At 44.6% G+C, this 8,130-nt stretch overlaps 1 long non-coding RNA gene across 1 annotated transcript in view; it reads right to left on the bottom strand.

Moving 5' to 3' along the window:
- LOC125488164 overlaps window positions 1–2,075 on the bottom strand; it is a 2,511-nt gene extending 436 nt beyond the window's left edge. Inside the window, exons 1-2 of the long non-coding RNA XR_007266237.1 lie at window positions 1,937–2,075; window positions 1,132–1,234 (exon numbers count right to left, since the gene is read on the bottom strand). This is a non-coding gene — a long non-coding RNA (uncharacterized LOC125488164). The remainder of the gene's footprint in view (window positions 1–1,131; window positions 1,235–1,936) is intronic.
- Between the last annotated feature and the right edge of the window lie 6,055 nt (window positions 2,076–8,130).

Below are 8,130 nucleotides of genomic sequence, written 5' to 3'. Positions count from 1 at the left end.
GTCCTTTTTAATGCTGACCCTCTCATCGTAAACCAATGCCCTTAAGGTTTGGGCTCACCCACCTGAGGAAAAAGGCCTTGGCTATTCATCTTATCCATACCCTCATGATTTTATAAACGTCCATAAGGTCACCCCTCAGTTTCCGATGCTCCAGGGAAAAAAAGACCCAGCCTGTGCAGCCTCTCCCAATAGTTCACACCCTCTAGTCCTGGCAACATCTTTGTAAATATTTGTTGTACCATATCCAGTCTAACAACTTCCTTCCCACAGCAGGGAGACCAGAACTGTACAAGCAGTAAAAGTGGGCTCAACAAATTTCCCACACAGCCACAACATGACATGTCAACTCCTGCACTCAATGCACTGACCAATGAAGGCAAGCATAGTGCTTTCTTCACCACCTTGTCCATTGACGATTCCACATTCAAGGAACTAAGCATATGAACCCCTTGGTGTGTTTGTTTGGTAACACTCCCCATGGCCCTCCCATTAAGTGTATAAGTCCTGTCCTGTTTTGAGCTATAACAGAAACTGCTGGAAATGCTCAGCAGGGCTGGCAGCATCTGTGCAGGGAAATCAGAGTTAACGTTTCAGACCTGGTGACACTTTCCCAGCTCTGAACAAAGGTCACCGGATCTGAAACGTTAACTCTGATTTCTCTTCACTGCCAGACTTGCTGAGCTTTTCCAGAAACTTCTGCTTTGGTTTGTTATTTTTGTCCTCCTCAGTCACTGATAACATCAAAAGTTTCCATCTATGTCTGAACTCAATATCTACTCCATATATGGTTATTGTAATGATGTAAAATGTTGATCTATTTGTATACTTTGACTGTAACTTTGAAAATGCCCTTACTTAATGTGAATTCATACAGTTATTGAATTGTGGAGAAGATTCAGTCTATCCCTCTTCAAATGTTGTGAATGACAATGGGCTTTCAAAGATGAACTTTACTGGAACCAGGCTGGTTTATATTGAGAATAGAGAAAAGAAAGATATATTTGTATTTTGTTGGTGGTGTTTGACCCTTGGATTGATTGTATAACCCTGGACATTGAATCAGACTCGCATTGAGCTCAATCAGCTGTGACTGTGGAAAAAATGTTCTCCGCTCTGACATTGGTAACATACCTGCTGTTTGGCAGAGCAGCTGGTCACACTTGGTGTTGTACCGAGGAAATATTACATTGTCTTGGCCCATCAAATATGTGCCCGGAAATAGAAGAGATATCTGCTGTAAATCAACATCAACCGAGATTGAAAATATCAGACTGATCGATGCAATATTTAGTTGATGTGAATGATGATTCCTTGTTTTAAAGCCAGCAATTTGAACAGAGCAGGATCTGGTTACATAATTACTCTGAGCTCCTCCTCGTCCCGTTCTTTTTGCCAAATTCAAAAAATAACAATCACAAAAGATTTTAAAAAAAACCTAACCAACACCTGTACAGCTTCATGAATGGAACGCTTACACAGTTCAATATCCAGCTCCCAATTCACTAACCGTTGAAGGGAAGGACAACGATCATGTTTTCGAATATCTTACTTGAGACTATGAACCCGGTTACTGCTATATTTATCACTTACATAACTATCACATTTGCATATAATGACTTTTCTTTCCCACGATTCAATGCCAATTCGCAAACAACAACAGCGTGAAACAGAAGCTAAACGATGATTTTCCATCAGTGTTTAGTGGAGGAAAAACCACAAAAACGACCCCCAGTAGTTTCTTGCCGCTGTGTCTCCCTCAGCAGGCCCACACACAGCCCGAGAAAGGCCTCTCTCTTCCCCCACCCCAGGCCGCTCACTCCAAGTTCCGGGACCAGTTCCTGCTCCGCTCGGCCTCTTACATACAGCCCCCGGTTTTCCCTGAACTGAGCCCGAATCAATGCCGCTGTCGGAACCCCGCTCTGTGTCCCAGACTCACATCTCGATGTGCTGCTGCAAGGAGCCTGCTGTTCCCTCGGTCCCCTGGGCGCTAGTCTCTCCATTGCGGTCTGTTTCAAACAAACCTCTACCACTAACTGAGTAAATGCTCGTCAATGGCAGCGCTGTGGGAGGGCTTCACGCATGCGCTCATCCAGACAACCTACAGCAGCATAGGGGGCGGGGCCAGCCTCGCGCATGCGCTACTTTTCCAAATAATTCCCAAAACAAACATCAATTGACCATTTCCCCAATTCACTTTTCTCCCAGTTTGAACAAAGCAACTGGGGGCTGTGGGGGAAAGGACAGAGAACGTTTGTATATAATGACTTTTCTTTCCCACGATTCAATGCCAATTCGCAAAAAACAGCAAGAAACAGAAGCTGAAGGATGAATTTCGATCTTTTCCCGGATCATGTTAATAACTGCCTCCTTCCGGCTGTTTCACAATCTGATGGGGAAGTGGAGAAACTGACGGCCATTCAGCCCGTTAGATGTGCTCCACAATTCAAAACATCACGTCTGATCTTATGTAAACTGTAGTATTCCATTGTGCTGACCTTCGTCCCCATATATTAACACTGTCAAAGTAACGTACAGAGCGATGAATATATCTGTTGGAGGGAGTCTTGCGGCGCAGTGGTAGTGTCCCTATTTCTGGGTCAGGAGGACCGTGCTGAAGTCGCCCCCGGACCAGAGGTGTGTAATAACATCTCTGGACTCGATGCAAATAACAGTTTGGAGCAGATGACTGATTTTATTCTTGCGTCTGCTGCAGACAGAAACCTTGTGATGAACAGGGTACCGCAAAGAAAGACTCCAGATGTTTTTGTTACTTACTCCTAGGAGATGGATATCGCTGGCTGGGCCCAGCAGTTATTGCCCGTCCCTAATTATTCCTTTGAGAAGGTGGTGCCGAGCCGTCTTCTAGAACAGTTGTAGTCCATCTGCTGCCCACAATGCTATTAGCAGGCAATTCCAGGGTCTTGATCCAAGGACAATGAAGGAAAGGGGATATATTTCTAAGTTCGGATGGTGGGTGGCTTGGAGGGGAACTTGCCCTGTATCGAAATTGTGTTCCTCCACATCTGCTGCCCAAATCCTTTTAAGTGGATGTATTCGTGAGCATGGGAGGTGCTCTTTTTACAGTTCACAAATTTGTAGTTTAAGAGGGCTATTCAATTTAGTTTTTGATCCACAGAAGAGGCGTTCAAATTGAGAAGAAAAAGATATTGAAAGAGAAAAAAGAAGTCCCTGAAGCTGGGGAACATTTCAAAATCAGGAAAGAAGAAAAAAAAAAGTATTGATGATGAAAGAGCAAATGAGGAAAAGGTTATGTTTGCAGACGCCATTAAAAAAAAGCCTACTGTTAATGTATTGATAAATATGTAAAATGAGAATGGAAATAAAACTACTTTGGTAAACACGTCACTTACAATCAAAAAGAGGGGAGTCCATTACGGGGAATAAAAAATGTCTATCCAACTGAATACTTATTTTTGTTCTATGTTCACAAAGGAGGACAGATATAACACACCAGGAATGCTGGGGAAACAGAGTTCAGTGAGAAGGAGAAACTGAATCAAATCAGTATTATTTAGCAAATTGTGTTGAAAAATTTGATAGGATTGATGGCTGGGAAACACCAGTGACTGATAATTTAAGGTCCAGAGCACTTAACACAGTAGCCTTTGAAATAGTGGATGTATTGCTGGTCATGTTCCATACCTCTATGGGCTCTACAATATTTCCAAAGATTGGAGGGTAGCTAATGTAAGCAATCTATTTGAAAAAGGAAGTAGAGATAAAACTTGGAATTTTACACCGGTCAACCTGCAGGAAAAAAATATTTTATTGCAGATAATTTGGCATAAAATGTCAGGATCAGACAGAGTCAGCATGGATTTGAAAGGCCTGTTCCTCTGCTGTATTGTTCGATGTTCCCAGCCTGACAACTCTACTGAAGTAAAGACGATAAAGCAGAGGTGTTAATTCTAATTTACATAAGATATTAGCATGTTAAAATCAAGGAAATGGGATTCGTGCAGAGCATTGAGGATGACTTTCTAAAAAAAACTAGTCAGATAAGAAGAAACACAAAAGAAATGAATGGATCTTTTTCTCAATGGCCAGCAGTGACAAGGGGTCATGGCAAGAATCAATTTTAGGATCAAAGCTCTTCACAATATATTCACAATGGTTTAGATGAGGGAACTAAATGTAGTATCTCCAGATTTATTGATGAGACAAAATTGGATTGGATGGTCAGCTCTGAAAGAGGATGCATTGTTTGTGAAGAAGTCAAGTCAGTGGGCAAATGCATCTGAGGCACTGTATAATGTGGATAAATGTAAGGTTATACATTTTGGTAGCAAAATAAAAGGAAGACACGTCATTTTCTGGAAGTCCATAATTGGACACAGTAGAATTTGCAACGAGACCTGGGTGCCCTCACAAACCAATCACTGAAAGTAAGCATGTAGGTGCAGCAGGCAGTAAGGAAGGCAACTGGTATGTTGGCCTTCATGGAGAGTGAATTTGAGTACAGGAGAAAGGATAAATTGCGACTATTTAACAGGGCATCTGTGAGACAACACCTAGAATACTGACAGCAGGTGTGGCCTCCTTATCTGAGGAAGGATGGTGTTATTATAAAGGTAGTTTTAATGGGCAAATCATTGGGATGGAAGGAGAGGTTGAAGTGTTTGTGAATATGTGGGCTTAAATGCAGAAGAATGAGAGATTCTCTTCGAAACCTGTTAGACTCTGGCAGACCTAAACAATGTAAATGCCAGAAGAATATTCCTGATGGTAGGAGTCATATGTTTCGGAGAAGGGATTGGCCATTTAGGGCTGAGAAAGTGAGAGTATTCTTCATTCAGAGAACGGTATGCCTGTGGAATTCTCTGCCACAGAAATCAGCTACATCCAACACACTGCGTGATTTGAAAATGGTATTGGGTGTCGCAATTGTGGCGAAAGGGAATCAAGGTATAATTGGCTTAACGGCAAGAGACAGAGAGTGAAGATGGACGGCTGTTTTTCAGACTGGAGGCCTGTCAGCAGTGGCTTCCACAGGGATTGGTATTGGCTCCGTTATTGTTTGTCATATATAAAAATGATTTGAATGAGAATATAGAAGGCATGGTAGCACGTTTGTGAATGATAGCAAAGTTAGTAGTGAGTGAAGAAGGTTTTCTGAGATTACAAAGGGATCGTGATCTAATCGGCAATGGGCTGCAAAATGGCAGATGGAGTTCAATCTGGATAAATGTGAGGTTTTACATTTTGGTGCAAGGGTAGGCCTTATACAATTAATGGTCGGGCTTTGGGTAGTGTTGTAGAACGGAGGGACCGAGAATTCTTTTCAGTCTGCATCACATCTAAACAGGGTGGTTAAGAAGGTGTTTGGCACGCTTTCCTTCGCTGCTCAGTCCTTTGAGTTTAGGAGGTGGCAATCACATTGAGGTTACACAGGGCATTGGGAGAGGCCACTTCTGAAATACTGCGACCAGTTCTGGTCGGCCAATTAGAGGAAAGATAGTGAGACAACAAGGTGCAGAGCTGGGTGAACACAACAGGCCAAGCAGCATCATAGGAGCAAAAAGGCTGATGTTTCGGGCCTAGACCCTTCATCAGAAATGGGGGAGGCGAAGGGGATTCTGAAATAAATAGGGAGAGAGGGGGAGGCGGATAGAAGATGGAGAGAGGACAAGATAGGTGGAGAGGAAACAGACAGGTCGAAGAGGCGGGGATGGAGCCAGTAAAGGTGTGTGTAGGTGGGGAGTTAGGGAGGGGATAGGTCAGTCCAGGGAGGACGGACAGGTCAAGGGGGCGGGATGTGGTTAGTAGGTAGGAGATGGGGTTGCGGCTTGAGGTGGGAGGAGGGGATAGGTGGGAGGAAGAACAGGTTAGGGAGGCAGGGACGAGCTGGACTGGTTTTGGGATGCGGTTGGGGGAGGGAAGATTTTGAAGCTTGTGAAATCCACATTGATACCATTGGGCTGCAGGGTTCCCAAGCGGAATATGAGTTGCTGTTCCTGCAACCTTCGGGTGGCATCGTTGTGGCACTGTAGGAGGCCCAGGATGGACATGTCGTCTGAGAAATTGGAGGGGGAGTTGAAATGGTTCGCGACTGGGAGGTGCAGTTGTTTATTGCGAACCGAGCGTAGGTGTTCTGCAAAGCGATCCCCGAGCCTCCGCTTGGTTTCCCCGATGTAGAGGAGGCCACAACGGGTACAGCGGATGCAGTATACCACATTGGCAGATGTGCAGGTGAACATCTGCTTGATGTGGAAAGTCTTCTTGGGGCCTGGGATGGGGGTGAGGGTGAGGAAAGATAGTATTGAGCTGGAGACGGTTCTGAAGAGATTCATCAGTAGTTGCCGAGTATGTAAGGTTCGAGTTATAAAGAAAGGATGGATAAGCTGGGAGTATTTTTTTCACTGGAGTGTAGGATGTTGAAAGTCAGCTTATAGAAATTTATAAAATAATGAGGGGGTAAGACAGAGTTAATGGTAATTGTCTTTTGCCTGAGATGCGGGTAATTGAAGAGCAGCGTGGACATTTTTAAAGTGACAGGAGAGAGATTTTTAAAAAAAGACACGAGGGGTATTTTTTTTTCATGGAGCCTGATGCATGTGGAATGAACTTCCTGACGAAATGGTCTATGTGGCTACAATTAGAACATTAAAACGATATTTGGATAAGTACATAAATATGACAGGTTTGAAAGGAAATAGGCCAGTGAGAGGGAGGTGGAACTAGTTCAGTTTGGCATTATATTCGGCATCTACTGATTGGACTTAAGGGTCTGTATCCTTGCTGTATGACTCTATATGAGAGAAAAACGGACACAGGCTATTGAGTTGGATGATCTGCCATTTTGATAAGTGGGAGGAGAGGTTTGAAGGGACGATTAGTTAGGTCCAGTTGCCACTATCTATGTTTCTGTGTCTGTTGATTTCCAGAACCAATGTTGAGTATAGTCGCCGGAATGAAAAATACTAATGTGGGTCAATATAACTTCAAACCAGATGATTGGCTCTTGCAGCTGAATCTGCAGAAGAGCGAATCTCCGGCGCACAGACCTCAGAGAGTTTAACGGTTACTAAGGAGAAAAAAAACTACAACTAACTCCCTGAATGTCGGAGCAAAGGCTGAAAGGCAAAGAAATTATATCCTTCCACATTTATATTTCGCGATATTTCTGGCCTGTGACTGTATGAATGAGAATATTGAGTCAGAGAGACTGTAGGTAAAGGGCGGGCGGGTGAGTCTAACGTAACTGTGTTTGCATGTCCGCTCATATCATGATATTTCTGAGTGTTTCTTGTGGAAATCAAAAAGATTTTCAATTCAACTTATCCCCTTGCTTCCTCACTAAACCCCAAAGCTAGAATTCAAGCCAATGTATTTGTTGATTTTAAGATTTCAGTCTAAAAGTGACGATAATGTCAGCGCTCAGCTCAGAGAGTGCGATCAGTGCAGCAGCAAAATGCGTTCAACTCGACAACGGAGCCGTCAATTCGAATGAAAACATTTTGGCCGCAAACCTTCCCGTGTCAGGGTCAGGAACGATCGAGCCTGGCTATCTGGAGATGCGTAATTGGAGAGTTTCTGCCGAGAGAGAAACACAGAGAGGCAGCAGGAGCAGGGAGTTGAGGGCAGGTTGTCTCCGCGCCGTCCGCTCGCTGCCTTTAACTTGCTCAGTGCCACCACCAGCAGCTTCATTCGTGACCCAGTTCAGTCTGACAGAGAGAGATTCAGCGCAGAGTTCTCGACATGAGCGACAGTGCAGCCGCCGAAACGGCTCCTCCAGCCTCCGCCATCACCAAACCCAAGATTCCCAAGAAGAAGAAGGCGGCGGCTCCCAGGAAACAACCAGCCGGTCCCGGGTTGGACGAGCGGATTGTGAAGATTGTGTCTCCCACATCTCCCGCAACTCATCCCTCACACCCCGTCCACGCAATAAGAAACAAAAAAGAATCCCCCTCGTCCTCACGTACCACCCCACCAACCTCCGGATCCAACGCATCATCCTCCGACACTTCCGCCATCTGCAATCCGACCCCACCGCCAAAGACATCTTTCCCTCCCCACCCTTATCGGCTTTTCGGAGAGACCACTCTCTCCGTGACTCCCTTGTCCGCTCCACACTCCCCTCCACCTCCACCACACCCGGCACTTTTCCCT

Source organism: Rhincodon typus, unplaced genomic scaffold, assembly GCF_021869965.1.
Source record: "Rhincodon typus isolate 14 unplaced genomic scaffold, sRhiTyp1.1 hic_rhity00000051, whole genome shotgun sequence".
NCBI classification, from domain to species: Eukaryota; Metazoa; Chordata; class Chondrichthyes; order Orectolobiformes; family Rhincodontidae; genus Rhincodon; species Rhincodon typus.
Note: the sequence above shows the minus strand (reverse complement) of the source record. Positions and strands in the feature narration are given on the sequence as shown.